The 15,245-nt window shown below is 40.7% G+C and overlaps 1 protein-coding gene across 1 annotated transcript in view; it reads left to right on the top strand.

Annotated features, from left to right (window-relative positions):
• The first annotated feature begins 2,880 nt into the window (after positions 1–2,880).
• LOC118206665 (hyaluronan and proteoglycan link protein 1-like) overlaps positions 2,881–15,245 on the top strand; it is a 30,401-nt gene continuing 18,036 nt past the window's right edge. Inside the window, exon 1 of the mRNA XM_035379624.1 lies at positions 2,881–2,959. The gene's annotated coding sequence lies outside the window, so the exon portion shown is untranslated. The remainder of the gene's footprint in view (positions 2,960–15,245) is intronic.

The raw sequence follows: 15,245 nt of genomic DNA, 5'->3' as shown, positions 1-15,245 counted from the left end.
TGTGATTTTTGCCTCTTTTTTCAGTTTTCCGTGATTTATTTATTTATTTTTAATTTTTATTTTTTTGCTGTGACTTTATTTCGCAATGAACACCCAGCCTTTATTGCTTGGCTGCAATAATTAATTAATAATAATACATGATAATAATCCGTACCATTTTAAGATTTCTTGCTCGAGAAATTGAAATAATGATTCTTGTCACAAAGATTCTCTCAGTGCATCTTCAAGGACTATACCTCTGTCTCCACCTTGCTTGTGCATTGATTTATGCCTGCTCTTTAGAGGCAGGGAAATTTCACACAAAAATTGGTCCTCGTTAATTTTGCAAATGTTAGCAAATTGAACGGAATAAATAATCAGACACACTTAATATCTGACATAACACAATACCTCCGCCCATTATTTGCACATTCCTCTCTTAAATGCATATGCATTAAGGAGAGAAGTGCATCTTGCTATGCCTCCCATGGATGACACATATTTATGGAGCAGAATGAGTCATATCTGAAAACAGCTGCAAAATGCCCAGTAAGTCTGGCTCTATGTATTGAATTTTGTATAAAGCCATGCTCCGAGAAAAAAGGAATATGAATAGGCCTGTACAAGTATTAGAAATAATAGTCTTTTATCTTCAGTTCAATGCATCAGTTAAATAAGGAAAGAGTGATGCAAGAATGATTAGGGGAAAATATGTGTATTGGATTCAATCCAATTAGTTACAGTGTCTTATTCACTGTCAGGCAAACATTGCTATTGCTTTTTTTCTATTTTTAGACAAATAGCCCTTTTCACTAACTTCAGTGAGCACCCAACTCACGTATCCAAGTATCTAACAAATATTTGGCTCATTCGGATTTGTCACTGAAAAATTAAGGAAGAAGCAATGTCAGTTAGATTGAACACCCCCAGGAGAGAAATCTGGTCCCACAATGTCACGGAGCTTTGAACCCATCATACCCCTGCCCCTTCTCTCTACCACCCCGTGAGAACCATGGGCCCCAGGGGAAATTGATGTGAAATTTTGCCTGTCTGTCTGGTGGTTGTTGAGGGCAAGGGGCAACTGAACACATTCCTCCATCATCAGCCAGAACCAAGATGGTGGGTGGGTAGGGATGGGGGAGGGGGCAGCTAAAGTTGGTTCAAAGCAAAATGCAACAAAGTCCATTCACACACAAACACACACACACACACACACACACACACAAGCACCGTTGCACACTGTCTGCGCATTTGCAACATTCTGCCATAGACTGACCAAAATGCTTTGTCAAAGAACAGTCACAAGGGCCAAACCTTTCACACAACTGGATAACTACTGTGTCACAAAATTGTGAAATCATAAATCCAAGAGGTTTACGAAAAACAACATTGAACCATGGGGGAACTCGATTCAGATCCACTAATGAATGACATGTGTTTTAAATTGGATGCAGCCAAGGCTAATCAAACCATAAAGAGTCTATTATTACAGGGCCAAAGTGAATTGGATCCAGAACACATTTGGTCAAAATGTTGGTTACGGATAGGCAGGGAGAGCAGGACAGAAACAAAAATCCCTGGCAATGTAATACTGTCGCAAGTTCTGAAATAGTTGAGCATGTACCGATCGTGAGCAACAATCACATTTAGTTGATAGGCTGCAAGATGATTGAATCTGACCCTTTGTGGACATATTTTATGCCCTTGAAAGGTATTTGGCTTCAGAGTTCATGGGTCATTCGCTGTGATTGACATGATTTCTGGCCACTTTGAAGGCGATGGATTTTTTTAACAGAATGCCCTGAAAAGGACATGCTTACAGAGGTACAGGCTGTCCATCAATGTTTCAAGCTTGAAATGGAACATGTCATCACAGGTCATGCGACTGTAGTAATTCTCAGATTTGAATTAAGAGAAACATTTTTTTTCTTTAAAACCCAGTGTAATAATTACCAAGAAGCCAATGAACACTTTCTCGTAGGCGAGGCACACCTAACAAATGGGAAAATTGTCAGATGAGTGCAATAGTCTGTGAAACCTAAGAGATGTAAAACATTAATCTAACCACAAATGAATAATTAATCATTTTCGTAATGACTGTATGGTGTATCGCTGCAGAAGGAAAAAAATAAGTGTGCTATAAAGACAATACCGCCTCTAGGTATGGAATCTAACAATATGGATGCATTATCCAATGTCGCTGACGCACAAGACTTTTGCACTTGGCAGCTCTGCTGCATCAATTCCCCTGCAGACAACAGCATATGAAGTGCATACTCAATCGGGGAACGGGATTGAACGCGCGAGACAGGTTCGGTTTAACTGCCTAGATGTAAAGCAACGGAACTCTGCAAAGCATACCTTTGAAACTGCGCTTGAAATAATTTTGCTGATTTCATGTTTTGAAAACCACATATGGAGAACATATAACACACGTGTCCATTCGGGTACAGGTTTGTACATTTTAACCACCAGACACACCAAAAGCCCCCACTTAATTTCATTTCACAGGTTAAAACCCCACCTACTGCATTTATGAATAGCGCTATGCAAGGGAGTCAGAGGCCAAAGATTAAAACGCGCAGTCACTAACTTTTCATTACTACGCTGCTGACTTTAATGAATGTGCATTTAATTTAGTGGTACCTCTTGAATGATCACATATGTCACATTCAATTAGACTGTTAAATTTCTGTGTAATTGGAGTGTGTATTCTCCTGAAACAAATATTCAAAACCTGTGTAATGCTATGGGCGAACCAATCCAATCGCTGCTGTTCTTCAACGTATGCACCTGAGTTTTGGCAGAATCTGCGGGGGTTCTTGGTTCAGCCGGTAATTGGAGGTTACTGAATAACTCAAGATTTTAGAATTTGCCTATGACGTGGTTCCTCCTTATGAATGGGTGAGGAAGTGGGTTCACTTCAACGAGGTAAGGAGCACACAGACTCATTCTGAACTCCCACAGGCAACTACACAAGGTGAGAGCAACTTATCTTTTTTTCTCGCAGACAGGCTGTTGTAACTGGTCTCTCAAGGGGAGCGACGGTCTCCAAAGCTTCAACATAACCTAGTTATCTTATGATTCCTTTTGCTATTATTGCGAAACAAATTCGGGTTGTTGTCAAATTGCATGCACAATATTCCATAATATGGGATGGCCTCAATGATTTTGTTTATTTTTACTTTTTTCTTAATGATTTCAGTTACTAAATAACTAAATAACAACATAAGAAACCTTTAAATAAATGATTACTTGTATTTCAATGCGTGTTTATAGTAGTAAACTTGACAGATGTTAGATTTTAGATGCTTTGTTTAAATCGATACTTCTGATATTTTCTTTGGATGCCTGGTATTGAATATTCGCACAGATCCAGAGGTTTGTGCTCATTGATTATGGAAGCGTCTAAAAAACAATCGATTTTTCCAGTGTATTTGTCAATTAAATCAGGGGCCATGCGAAGCTACCTGATAAATATTTATTTTAAACTCCATTTAGATTAGCATTAGTCTATCGCTCCAGTTATGGAATTATTTAACCACACTCATGGGGAAAATATACGCACGGAAACCACCCGTCCGAAAATTATGTCTTTGAAATATTCAAACAAGCGGGAGGAGCATGCAGACACCTGCGCGCTCCTCTCAGAACGGGAAAAAAAAATCCATTTGTAGGCTAATATAAAGGTCGGCTCAAATGTCCTGTGGGATCAAAAGGCACAAGCAAGGAGCGATATTAGCTTAAGTGTGTAGACACACGGTCTAAACAGTGTGTTCACTAAAATAGAGACATCTTGAAGCAATTCAAATACTTTTTATTGCCAGTCTTCCGTATAAGAAACAGTGTAGCCCGACATTCATAGGAGGAACTTGGATAGATCAGACTGCAAAGCGGCTTAGTCCCTTGACTGTTTTTTCAACGAGACAAAATTTAGACTAAATATTACGTACACGGATATTAGTTTCAGTCAGTTTTAGAATTGCAGTCAAGGCTCCGTTTTGTGGCCAAATAAACCAATGACATGCTCCCTGTGCTAAACGTTCGATAATTCAATTAAGTGAACACATCTTGTATACAGTTGGCTTTAAAAGTTTACTTGTGTTGTAACAAAATGTAATTAGTTAAACAGTCTCTCCCGTCTGAAACACTCTTTCACCTTCTCCTTTTCTTCCTTCTTATTTCCATTCTTCTGGCAAAAGGGTTACTTGGTGGCAAATGGCCTTTGAGGGCAGACCAAGGAGTTGGAAAATTTAGAAAGGGGAATAGCTGACAAGCCTGCTTTGGCAGACCAATGTAACCGAATAAATCAATAAAGCGCCTCTTTATTTGGCTCTCGCACTCAGGTAATGTTACTTCTATATCGAGAGAAATGAGTTAAGTTTGCCATCTGCTGGTTTTCAGTAGGAACGCGCAAGGGTGCAAACGTTTCTGAAGACTATGTCATTCAAATAAGCCCATTAGCTGATAGAAAAGAGTGGCAAAGGGGGGAAAACCTTTAGACTACTAAAAGTAATAATGATTGGATGCTCTTAAGAACTGCGGAAAGCCACACTTCATAAACGCATATTTTTTGTCAGCCATCAATGTGCATCGTATTTTGTGTATTTCTACATTGTATTACTATGGGGAAGAGCAGGATGACCATTCATTACAGATAGGTCAAAGGCCTACTTAGTGAATAGGCATATTGGTCGTCCATAGCGGGACACAAGGGAAACGACGGAACCGCTTTAGTTTAGTTTTAGTTTCTCGTAACCGTTATGAGATATTATGCGAATTCTATGTTGGGCTATTTATTCTTCGCAGTTGACATGATGCTCCAAGTTAAAAAAAAAAAAAAAAAAAATAATAATAAAAAAAAATAAAGTTAAAGCCAGAAATTAAGACATCTGATATGTTAGTTTAGACATTAACCAAATAATACCACAACGGACGAATTTTTGGGGAGACCTGTTCAAGTGAGGTAAAGTGTGCCCTCCAGTGGAAGTAGTTTCATATTTGCTTTTCAAGCGTGTGTTTCAAGACAAATAAAATAAATATTAATGGAAGTTAATCTTACTTAATTTATTTGGAGTACAGTAGGTGATTACAGTATATGTATTAGTGGAGCGGTTGTGGTGAATTGACCGCCAATTTACCGTCACATGGTCTTGGGAAATGCCTTTAATAAACTTTGATTGTGCTGTATCTGTGTACAAGTGTATCCCTTCGTTTTTTTTTTTTTTTTTTTTTTTTTTTCTAACTCACGTTAGAGACCCATACTTCTAGAATGTCACAGTAGCGCACGTAGAATTCTCAGCTGTCGTCACAAATAAGGCTACTCATAAAGAATTTACTGCCGGGAACTGCTGGGAAATTCTGACCGCTGTACCCTGCCCTGATGATGGCACAGACCCAACTACCAATGGAAATTCCGTTACTGCCCTCCTCTGCTCCACCCTTGTAGAGTTGCGAGGCCCATGTGTTGAGATGTTGCCACCCCCCACCAATTAAGTTCTCATCATTCTTGTTTTTACGTCCAATTTCATTTTACACGGATTTATAGAATGGAACACTTTCTAGGATAGTGGTCAATCTGATTAAATCACAATTCACTTCTACATTTTGTGTCATATGTTCACGATTTAATTTAGTTTATTGATGTTTAAAATGTTTTTGTTTTTTAAAATTTATTTTATTAATGAGATATTGAACATGGATTCAGCATCACAGTCTAAGGTACCATTTTGTTTTTAAATTATACAGATTTTTATGGAAATGCTTGTGATATTTCTTTTCATCATGACTGGAAGTAATTCCTGGGAAATGGTAGGGAAAGAGTTCTGCTTCTGGAATAAGTATCCAAGCTAATGAGGGGAGAAAAAAACCTTATGGATTATGGTCCTTTCCCAATTGCTACCCAGCGCTACAGGGGATGGCCTGTGTCCCTTATTTTAAAGGAAGTGAAGCAGACAGAGTTATGGCATTTAGATCAGACTTGACCCAAACACTGTCCAGGGGAGCCCTAGTGTAAACTGGCTTTCACTCCAGCCAGACACTGTTTAAATGGCTAAGGCATGAAAGCAGATTTTAACACATCAGGGGTTTGGACCATTACTGTTTGCCATGTATTTGCTTCCCACAGGGAGGTGTTCAGGTGATCGGAAGCTTAAAACCTGGTTTCCACAGGCTCATTGGCCAAGTGTCCATGCTTTCAGTCCGTCAATCCATTAAGCAAGTGTAACCTCAGTATAAAATAATTGCCACAGATCACAATAGTTATGCAGACTAAACCCATTCAACACATGACCTTGCATGAATACACACGCGTGCACACGCATACAGCAATGTAGCCTTAGAAAACAGAAGTAACATTAAACCATGGTGGCAATATAACCATTTTAACACCAGTCACAGTAGAAAGTTAATACAGCCTGTCTCTTATGTAATGATGTGGCAAGTAAATTGCTATAGCACAGAGTGATTAGCTTGAGTGAGTACATTGGCCAATGATGCAAGCAAGCAATCAATGCAAACCAAATGGCGGTTTAGTATGCTAGCCAAAGTAAGCTAACCAAAGGCATATGTCATTTGCGTCTTCCTTTAAAACAGGATGCAAAGATTTATTTTTTGCATACCATAACCGATGTTGCAATCAAGTATGCAATCAAGTAAGCAAAAGTCAGCAGTTGGCACATTCTACATGTTCATGTTTGCTTTATTCACAAGCTAGCTAGTCAGTTTAAAAATGAGTAGTTGTTTTGGTGCTTTTCACAATTTCAAGACATTATAGAACATCACACCCTTTACAAGAAACTATTAGCCTATCATAAAAAGCAGCCATGAAAAAATCCTACTTAATTCCTCTCCACAGATACAATAAACCCTGTAATTTTGTACCATTGTTGCAAAGCCGGGCATTTTTAGGTCTCTAGGGAACGATGGGTTGCATGAAAAGAAACATGCCTAGATTATGGGAGCGTTTAAAATGTATTACTGGCCTGTGTGAACTCACCCAAAATAGCAATTTTCTGTTCGATTTGGCATCAGTGTGGACTGAGAAACTAAGTCAGTTGGAAATTTCAGTATTTCATTCCTTATTTTTCCAGACAGTATTTATTTATTTATTTATTCATTCATTCATTCATTTGTATATAAAGCAGTTTGCACATCTGGACTTAATTTAAGAGTGAGACATGGTACCAATTTCCAAATAATGTTAACATTTTAATGGCTAAAGACACGAGAGCTTAAAGATTGTCACAGATGTCAGAAAGGAAGGTACCTGGGTAGTTGAATTTGTTGTATGGGTTCACATACAAATGCCCTCTCCCTGCACGCTAATATGAGCATTTATGGACCAGCGACCTGCAATATTTTAGCTGACAGTCTTTTATGAACCAGAGGAAGAGATGTATTTTTTGCTGGATTGTATGCTTTTATGGACTATTGATCAGTAATATTGTGCATTTCCTTGCTTACAAGCCAACTGGGATGTAGAAACATGAGGTTTGATGGACGTGGTATGCGAACACCCACAACAAGGACTATTTGTCAATTTAATGATTGGACAGACTGATTATTCTGTAAGCTGTGAATGGGGCACTGCAAAACATGTTTGTCTTATGTGCTGCAGTCTTGAAAATAGACTTAAAATATTTTTTTTTTCCATTTAATTCTCTCGCAAGTAGAAAACATTAGCTTGGTTTAAACTACATTTTGTTTAAGTGAAATCGTCTGACCCCACTGGCAAAACTTGAAATGGGCAATACAGTCTGACCTCAATCGTTTTGTCTTATTTAACCAAAAAAGTAATAGAAATAAGATTTCCAGTCTAAATATGAGACTATACAATTTTTACGATTTACTTCTTTTTTTTTGGTTTTTGCAGTGTATAAAGTGACATTCTCATTTGATTTATACCTGAGGGGGGGCGTTCAGAAGTCTGCATCCAAAGTGCCTCACAGAAGGACTTGACGTAGGATTGTGGGCTGCGTTTTTACAACAAAACCTGACACAGAACAGTGATTGCAGAATAAAATTTGCAGAGTTATGTAAGAGCAGGTAAACGTGTGAAGCTCTCAACCGGGCCTCCACAGAGGGCTAACGGAGCAAATGACTAAGGAAAACTGCAGGCCGGTTTTTCCTTCCCCTGAGCCGCCTCATAATTTAGTTCATAATCCGTCTTGCATGGGCATATCCCTGTATAAAAAGGGCTTTCTTTTTTTTGTTTGTGGGGGGAGATGGGCTTCCCACATTGTTTGTAGAATCAGGAAGCCATTACCCCAAATGTTTTTTATTTGGGCAGAGCTAAGAAATCTTCTCAAGTTGCACAGAAACTGCTTCTCATGCTGAATTGGTTTCCGGGAACAGAAATCGCCAGGAGGTTCAAATCTGACAATGTCTGGAGTTACCGTAAAGAGGCCAGGACCCTAGAGAGATGGGAGGTGTTGAGGGGTGGGCTTTGTGTGGGGTTGGAGGGGGGCTTCATAGGTTCGGTGCTCCATTGCTTTTTTTGCATGGGGGGGGGAGGGGGGGAGATAGAGGGTGGGGGTAAGGTGTGACCAATCAGAGTTGCAGCCATGGAGTGATGAGTTCACCGTATGGAACTCAGCGCTTGCCATACCAAGACTCCTTTGTTTGAGCTAAAGGTAGCAGGATCAGAAGCTACAGCATCTGTCTCAATGAAATCCAATGCGAGAGTGCTGAAGTGTATCAGCTTTTACAAGTGGGAAAAGTTCTCCACGCTACAGGAGACCTGAGCCAGTAGATGTCACCAGGGCTGAGTTTAAATCAATACATTTTCTCAGCTCTCAAGCTAAACACTAGCCCCGGACTCTTTGCTTGTTTTGTTTTTTTTTTCTGAAGGAATGCCACTGCCAGTTTTGCGGTGCTCCCATAAATGAAACAACAAATGGTGCAAAATTGGAGGTTACACCATTAATGTGTCATAATGGGAGCAAGAACTAGGATATAACTGGTTTCTAAGGAAACAAGCCCTGTGAAACATGCTGTTATTCTTCTCCTTAAAATGTACACAAACACACGATCTAGCTACTGATCTCCCTTCCAGTTTTCTCAATGCACTCTTTGTTTCACATGCAGAAACCCACCATCCAGGTTGAGGTTAGACTGCAATTAGTAATGCGTCAGTGTTTTAATGTAGCCTGCAGAATAAGTTGTGTTGTGTTTTGTTCTGTTAATGCAAAATTTCAAGTTGACAGATGTATGCACAAAAAATAATGAGCAACATATTGTAATTGTGCACAAGCGCTCTATTGGTTTTTTTCATGTACTTTTTTTATGTACAACCATTGGTTAATTCCTGCCATGTAGTTTATTGTGCAAAGGGGTGCATGCATTTGGCCAACACTAAGATGACATAGACAACCATAGAATCGAGCTCGGATAAATATTACGGTCCTTATCTCATAGCAATTACAACCCATCGCGTGCAAATATCAATGTTTAATATCAGAGAATGGAATGGAATAAAATAATAATAGTGTATTAAGGGGATAGTGCATCACAGTCCCAGGTAGCTAACATAATAACTTTAAAATTGGTTCTTTATTGTTTCTGCTATTCAAGGATTTTAAGGATTTACAAAGGATTGCATTGGATAACACTGCGCGCTTACATCATTGCAAAACGGAAAGGCATAGTCTTAATGCGTCTGCAGAAACGTATGAGGGTAGCCTGGTGAAATTTGACGAAAAATCCCCTTCCCCCCTCAGTCCCAATGTGCTTTTTATCTGCTGCTGTAGCTACCTCACCAATAATGGTTTTAAGAATACAGCAATACAATACGCTCTCAGATCCATTGCTTTAATCGCATTAACGTTTGCTGGTGAGAACAAAACAAAGATGGATGAGAAACAGCTTGACAGTAGTAGTCAATGTACTATAATGCCCAACAGGGAGGACTGCATTAACAATCTTGGGAATTGTCTTCTATATACTTCTAAGTGGAATATAATGATATCAATATGCAGGGTTCTGTAATTTGTTTTCCTTTCAAGGCATGCTTTAAGTACATTGTACATATGGGACATGTAAGTAATGGATTCCATGAACAAACCTCATCCTGTAGCTGCCCCATAGTCCACATCTGGCTCATTATACAAGACTGATGAAAGGTCTTTAATATAAACTGGGAGAGCCTAGCCCCTCTGCACAAACACGTGGAAACGATTCACATGTTGCAGTCCGAACCCCTGGTTAGATGGGAATGGGATACAGAGACAGCTGGAGCGCAGTGAAAATGGCAGCACAATCAGGCAGTTAGCCCCGCTGATTTAAAACAGGCAGGAGCGCCGCGCTGGTGGAACACGCTGTACGCTCCGCTGCTTAATCGGGGGGTCCGGCGATGGCTGGCGAAGTCGGGGAAGTATCGCAGGAACCGCCGTTTCCCCTCATAAATCTCAGGGGGGCCGGGGTGCCAGCTCGCACCACCGCCAGTCCTTCCAATCGACTCTTGCATTTGTTGTATTTTACTTGCTCTGAGCTAATGCTGGCGGATAAGAGTCATCTTCTTTTGGAAACGATTCCCGCTTATAAAGACGCATTTGGGACGGGTGCAGAACTGAACCAAAAGCATTTTTCTCTCTGCCAATTCGCCTATTTCTCTCCCCTCCCAGTGCAGCAGCTGTTGGATTGGCTATTTGGTTCTTGGCTGCATCTGCAATTGTCTCCGTCTTATCTGGTTTGTATTCATGTGCGTAGCGAAGGTCATTTTCTCACGTTAGGGTGCTGGCTTTTGACTTGCAATGGCGGAAATATGGCGAAATATGGATAATATTGCATGTTAAATGGCAAGCGGGAAAAAGTTTTTCCGTGCTCAAACTACTGTGATTTTAATGTTTCCGCTGGAGTTCCATGTATTTCCGGACTCTCTGACAAGAGCAATGGCTTTGTGTCTATTTTGGCAACGGCTGGGTAGTGTAACACGCCGACCCTATTTAATAGCTTGATTTACTCAATATTGGGGTGGAACGGAACCCTATGTCAGTAAACCCTGCACCTCTGTTTCATTAAGCAGCATTAGAGCATGTTGACTCGGGAGAAACAAAGGGGAGAAGACGGAACAAACCTGACGGTTGTGTAAACACAGGACTCGGTGTTTACAGAAACACAGCCCCAAGGAAGTGAAAACACGGGGGTTAAAAGTACAGAAAAATAATTATCTCTCTTCCTGTTTGGATTCGATTCCAAACAGGTTTATAGTCAAAAGGGGTTTTATCACTCAGCACGGTTTGAAACGAGAAAGAAAACTTTTTTCATTTTTTAAAAACTTCGTTTGGCGATAAAAACGGTTTATTTCGCCGTCCCCACTGTTTATCGTGCTTTCTGTCCCGGGCTCCGCTCCGTCACGTCACTGATGTGGTGCATCACTGACCCTCGTAACAACGAGATTAACCTCCCCGAGATTAACCCCTCCGACAAGGAAGGTGCATCCTGCAAAAAGAGCTGGAGCACGTGCACTCCCCTGGCCTGCCATGTGTCTCCTCAGTCTGTGGGAGAGGCACCAGCTCTACTATAAAAACACTAATGAAAGCAAGCGAGCTTTGGACCGTGATGGAATGAGTGCTTTTAATCATGGCAAAAAAACAGTATGCTTTCTGCAGGCATAGTCCCTACTTGTGTTTCCTTTATTACATTCTCTGACATCTCAGTTTCCAGGATTAAGCCTTATTAAGATGTGGAGATACAAATGGCAGGGGAGGAGGGGTAAAAATGAGAAGCACACCCACAAATAAAACACAATAATTACATTGACTTGTACTCAGTCAATGTTTGGCAACCGGCAAGTGACTCTTTTCTGTGAATAAAAACATTTTTTTTTGTTTTTGTTAATCAAAGTTAAGTGCAAGTGCAGGCGAGTCCCAGCCTCAGAAAAAGAAAACATATATTTTTTCCAAATGAGGTTCAATTTCTGATGGCTTTCCGTTGGGCTGACAAACTGTTCCAATCACTCGGTTCTGTGGACCTAAAATGACTTCTGCATAGTACCCAAAGGATACACAAAAGCATTTCCAGATATCCCCTAGAATGACTACTATCACACTTAATTAACAGTAAATTTAAGTAATTAAGAACATTCATGCAGATGCCGTGAAAAGTAGACGAGACCAGTGCAGTTGCCGCCTATTCGATTAACCACTGCAGTCCTGCTTGATGTCCAGTGTTCTTTGAAGAGGTAAAGGGCCACATTCGACCATAAAGCATGAAACCCCTTGCCCGGAGCTGTATGAATCATGGGCCACATTGATGTTGAGGGGCTCGGCATGTCTGTAATTACTCCGCCAGCCCATTGATGTTAAGAGTGATAGCGGTAGTAATAGCCAGCCCAAGACCCTGGGCCTCAACATCAAGCAGTGAGCCTTGGGCGGGGTGGGGGTTTGTGTCTGAGTGTGAGGGGGCGTGGGTGTGTGCATAAGGGGAGTAGGCTGGGGATAGGGGTAGCAGTTGGGTAAAGAGAGAAAATGGATATCCTTGCTCTCACTTTTTTTCTCCTCCAATGGAAACTGCATCTCCAGGTATACATTGACTGCCTGTATTTATCCACCATCCCATTACCAGGGTGCAAAACAAAGCTATCGCATAAATTATCGTGTACTGTAGGAATGTGAGAGCATCTGGTCTTTGAAGAAGAGGAAATGTCTTCTTATCAGCCCGTACTCTTAAGATGGTTTAAGGACATGCTGTTAAACGCGTCCCTGGTCCTGAGTTCACTCCCGGACAAAAAAAGATTACATGACATGGCTGCCTATAGCAGTATGTGGTCGATGAGAGGTTTGATGCTCACAGCATGTAAGGTCAAAATGGCTTCTTTGTCTGTCCAATTTTGAAAAATGGGAAATTCTAACTAGCATTACAAAAAATGAATTATGATGTGGCTAAACGTAGGTCTTTATACCATCTCTATTAATCTCCATACCATAGATGTGTGGGCTTATTCCCATATGCATCACAAAATATTTAGCCATCTATATATTATAAGTGTATCTGATTTAATGTTATTCTTTGTTTTCCCAACATTCCAAGAATTGTTTTACAGCATATAGTAACGTAGCAGAACATAGGCTAGTCTGTTGGAAATGATTTGAGATCATACTTATTTGTCACTGTGATTGCACATTCCACAAGTTTATGAAAGTAAATCACTCGCATTTCAGGCACCCAGAACACTGGAGGCGCGGCTTTGTCCTGGCTCCTTACCGCAGAGTCGGAGTTTCTGCGGCGCTAAATATCAGGCTTTCAAAGAGCACTGTGAAAACATGACGAACACAACTGGACAAGAGCAGCTGTAACGCACACTGGAGCGCCTTAGCATGATGCTTTGATCCTTTATTGAACTCTATCCAACTCTGTGTAACAACCAATTTCATGCTTGTATCAGTACCTGATGGGTTTTCAGCCCCGAGAGAGTTGGTCTTACAGCAATATGCAGTTGTTTTTGCTATCGTCCCTTGGGGCAACTATTCTTCAAAGCTGTGTGTTTTATCACACGTGTGACATTTGTGATTAAGAAAATCACTCTGCCACAGTGTTATTGCATCAATAACCCTTTTGGCCAAAATCTGTGTTCTGCTACCTCGTTAAAATGACGCCCCTGATGTAATTGGGCAAGCCTGCCGATACTGATTCTTCCAAAGAAAAACAATGGCCCTCTTGTTCATGAAATTAAGGAATTGCAGAAGTTGAATCCAATTCCTTTTGTCAATTTAAAGTTGCATTAGCCAGTTAACCCCAAAATAATAAATAAACTTTTTTTTTTTTTAAAGAAAAAAGTTAATATGAAGTTAATATGAAACATTCTTTCATTCCCTGCAGTGGTTTGAAGTAAAGAAAACGTTAGTTGACTTACATTGGACATATGTTTCTCATAGAAAAGTTTAAAACTTGTAGTCACTAGTAATCAAAACTTACTGGAAGAAATAACCTGGAAATTTCATCAATAAGCTCAAAATCATCTATAAGCTCTAAAATTATCAGGGAAATGTCTTAATATTCACATTCACATTATACAAGAACGAGTAGAAATGAGGCTTTTCTGGTGTGATGTTAAGTCATTAGTCAAACCTAACTGTGTGCATGGACATGCAGATATACAGGAGAGAAAAGTTCATTTTAGCACCTGCTTATAGTCTTTCATAACCACGTTCTGTCAAGACCCTCTTGCAAACATTCCCAGATACTGTAATTTACAATTCTGCACCACTGTAAGCATGAAAACCTGAAATGTATTCCACATGGTGGAATACAGAAGACCAGTTAAGCAAAAATGGTAGTGATCGCTACAGAGGCTTAAACAACGTACGCAGACAACCACAGCAAAAAAGAACCACTGTATGAAAAGTTCTAATGTATTTAGTTGCTTTGGGCTGTTCTTCAAGGCAGCGTCATGAAGAAATTAGTCATAGCCCCATTTGACGGGAATCGCTGTAATATGTTCTTGTAAATGTACACTCATTCGATAACATCTTAAGGTGGTTAAATATATGTTAACTGCAACAAGGGGTTCCACTACTTCCCCGCGCAGAACTTAATTGACAAAAAGTAAAACAAGATGAGAAAATGCAGCATAGAACATGATGACTATAAACAGAAGTGATGTGTGTTTCTTGCTCTCCATGTCAACAAAGGGAAAAAAAATTGATTTGCAGTATAGGTTGGTTCGTGTTGCCAGGTGTTCAAGCAACCCCGCCCTTGTCATTGGCTCCTGCATGACTTTAACGCCTCTTATTAATGCTTTCTAAAATCAATTATGGAGAAAACATATGTGACCATGCAGTTGGCTCCATTTCAAATCCTGCTTTATCCATTTGGCCCGGTCTCCCTCCCTCAAGTCTCTCTATCAGCAGTGGGGGGGAGTGACAGGCGCTCTTGCTCTACAGCTGAGCTCCCATGAGACCGAGCTGCAAAAACAGGGCGATTCTCGCGGACGGGGTTTGTGACACCGCGCGCGTCCAGGTTCTCACACCGGGAACGTGGACGCGTACCAAATCTGGGATTAGGCTGGTGCTGTTGCTTTGACCAGTTTCCGCGGCTACTACCGCGCCAGCTGCTCTGGGTATGCGACGGGCGGGACGCTAATGGGATAAGCGCCGAGACGCGCCACCTACTCGATGGGCCCCGTTCTTCTCGCGAGCTTGTTAACAGAGTGGGTCCGTCCTGTTCCTTAAAAACCTGATATCTGCGGCGGTTTCCACCTCTGGCTTCCCAGTCGACAGGAGCCTGAAACCATTATCTTTTCCATTTTTCTTCCCCATCCCTGTTCA

This window comes from Anguilla anguilla, chromosome 10 (assembly GCF_013347855.1).
Source record: "Anguilla anguilla isolate fAngAng1 chromosome 10, fAngAng1.pri, whole genome shotgun sequence".
NCBI lineage: Eukaryota > Metazoa > Chordata > Actinopteri > Anguilliformes > Anguillidae > Anguilla > Anguilla anguilla.
This window is presented reverse-complemented; position numbering and strand designations above follow the sequence as displayed.